Here is a 3,114-nt window from a genome sequence, read left to right as displayed (position 1 = left end):
ATATTGTGGAACCTGGCCTTGGGGCGGCAAGGAGAGTAAATCCAGCCCTGCCCTTTAGTGAATAACCCCCCCAGAGTGATTTACAGAAGGCTGGCCCATGGGAAGGCTCAGGACCAGGCCTGCCACCATGTAGTCGCTGTGGGTATCTGTCATCTTCCCCTAAGGGGGGGAGTCGACGAAGGACAGGAGCAGCACTATCTGATGGGGCCACTCGCAGGACTCTGGGCAATACCTCTCCACTGGCTCTGGGCTGCACCTCGCCTGACCTCCTCTCTGCTATCTGTGGGTAACGTTCCCTGTGTGCTGGGACAAGCAATGTGCCGTCATCAGAGAATGGGAGGACTGGAGCCTGTATTATATTGGACATAAGAAGAAGATGTTCAAGTAAACGTTACACAAGGTTCCCTGAGTGTGGACTGATCCGTCCCCCGACCTCTAAGATGGGGGGTTCCTGGGGGGCTGGACTGCTGCGGTATCAGTGTAAAGGACTGTATGTGGGGAGAGGTCACGGCAATACCGGTCAGGCTGCTCTCAGAGGTGGTGGTCTCCGCCATGAAGGGGCGTGGTGCTGAGATTCTGCCCGAGGGCCGCGAGTACCTTGAGAGCCCGGCGTTCAAAGTATTCCCGGGGATCTGAGCCCCTACAAAGGCAGCCGGGGCTGTGCCGCCCCAATGGGGCATAGACGTTTATTTAGATAGAAGTTTTACATAGATTGTTTTCTCTATACCATTTTCTATGGACGTTTTATGTGCTAGTTCCTATGCTGCCATCTAGTGGCCTTTGGTGACAATGCACCTGTTTTTCCTGTATTCCTTTCCTCACTTGATGACACATTTCCTCTGTATGTAAGCCCCACCCTTCCTCCTGTTGGTCAGTATTTCCTGTGTCATGGCCACAGCTAACAGCCGCATGTACTCTGCATAGTACCGTAGGAAAAGCATCATCTTTTGACCGCATAATACTGTAACCATTCATCGCTGTTATCCTGTTGTCTGCACGTACAGAATAAAGCAACCTTTGTGGATGAACACGGTATTGGTGAGTTCAGCTATCTGACAAGGATTGTCCGCAGTGAGTATATCTGCTTATACAGGCCGGGCATAGAGGTCTCACAAGGGATACATCGCTATCACAACAATCGGAGTCAGAATAGGGGCAACAAAGAGTACTGCTTTAACCCGTGTATTCTGGCGCCTGGGTCATGAGATGACGAGGGAGCATGAAGCCGGCTTCCCGGGCCAATCAGAAAACAGAGCGTCGCGTCGTTACACGGAGCCCGGCTTCCCGTTTAGACGGCTCCGGCTGGGTAGCGGAGGAAGGCCGCGTTCTCGTTGGAGAGGCCCCCGGGGGTGACAGCCTGCACATACTAAGGTAAGGTAACCTTACCTCTGTGACACCTTTGTTGTTTGCGTTAGATCTCACATAGAAGTAGAGATATTAACAGTTATTTGCTGGGGGGGGAGGGGCTAACCCGTCATCAGCCCCCCCTTGTAAAAATATTGACCAAACAGCTATTTTGGAAGCTATTTGTTAGATCCGGTATGATCAACCCGTTGTTTTGTTAGATCTCACATAATTACAGACTTATTAGATGTCATTTTCTGGTGTAGCGCTCACCCCCGAAGGAGCCGCTGAATGATCGGGTCTTCCAATAGCCTGTCTAGGGGATTATTAAAAACACATGGCTGCCCCCATAGCACTTACCACCTCCAGTGGTCACCGACAGATTGAAGTCCAGACAATAGCTCCAAGATGATTCTCTTTTATTTCTGAACTCCAGGGAGAGAGGGGGAGGGTCGGGCACATCCAGGATGAAGGTAGACTCCTTGTACTTGAAACAGAGCAAAGTAACTGCGGCCACCACAGACTTGGACCTTTAAGCCGTACCGGCAATCTGTGTGGAGAACATCTGGCAAGCAGTACTGTCAAGGGTCTTGTTCAGGCTCAACTTCAGACATGAGTGGCTGACCACTGGGCCTCCAGGCTCAGGCCCAAGTGTCCGGGCCTAGGCCCCCCCCTGGCTTAGGCCTAGTCCATTCTATCTCTTCAGCAGCAAGTGTCCTGCCCCAGGCCAGGAGGCCCTGGGGAGGGGAAGGAAGAGACTGTTGCATCAGCCACACTCAGCATTTATATCCTCTCCCAGCATGCATCACTGCTACTGTCCTGCAGTGATTGGCTGGGAGTCATAAATGCCCAAAGCAATCCTCATTGGCTGTTCTGCCCTGTGTGGTAACACCCCCACCCACAGGCAGACACAGCCCCACAGATTGTTCTGTCACCGTTGAACTGAACATAGACTACAGATATGATCTAGCACTCCTTTTTTAGCAAGGTGCTACACTGGTAAAATTTAATTCAGGCTATTAGGCCTTCGTTAGATCCGGTAAGATCGAGTGGTTTCACCTTAGCCTTTTCGGGGGTGGGGTGGTGAAGCACGTTTCCATGTTTTACTCATTTCTGTAGCCTCAGGGTCACATGGATATACCCGGCTTTCATCCGTGGTCACTAACCGTACACAGCTGACATCTCTTCATGGATTATTTGGGCAGATTTCCCCTTGAAGATGGAGGAACCTAATCACGCCTCGGTATTCAACTTTGTCCACCGCGACACCTACTCCGTTTCTCTCGGCTCCGACTATAATTCACCACGGCCTACAAAAACTGTCCGTCTGGGACCCACAAGGGAGATCCCACACCCTATTCCAGGTATCTGTTCACAGTACTACTACTACTACTATTGGTCTCTGGGACCAGATCGCAGCGATTTCGGCCTTAGCGGTTGCTAGGGGAGAAAGCTGTCCTCAGAAGTATTTCCAATGGCATCCTACAGACCCTAAACCCTCTCTCTCCTATTGATGTTGCAAATAAATACCCTAAAAAGACCCTGAGACTCGAGCCGTTCTGTCCGTGAGTGTCGGTGTGCTGTTGCTGATCAAAGGGGACCGGTAGCTGGAACCAACAGGTAGGAGAACCTATTATCATGATTCAGCGGCTCCTTCGGGGGTGAGCGCTACACAAACATTGGCATAAGATAGCCACCTATAAACCTGCAACATTTCCGATCCCGGGCACATCTAGATCATGGTGAGGGTAAGGACTTATTGGCCTCCCC

Source organism: Nanorana parkeri, unplaced genomic scaffold, assembly GCF_000935625.1.
Source record: "Nanorana parkeri isolate BGI_ZX_2015 unplaced genomic scaffold, ASM93562v1 scaffold2546, whole genome shotgun sequence".
Lineage (NCBI taxonomy): Eukaryota > Metazoa > Chordata > Amphibia > Anura > Dicroglossidae > Nanorana > Nanorana parkeri.
The sequence above is the reverse complement of the archived record's forward strand: the minus strand, read 5'-3'. Positions refer to the sequence as shown.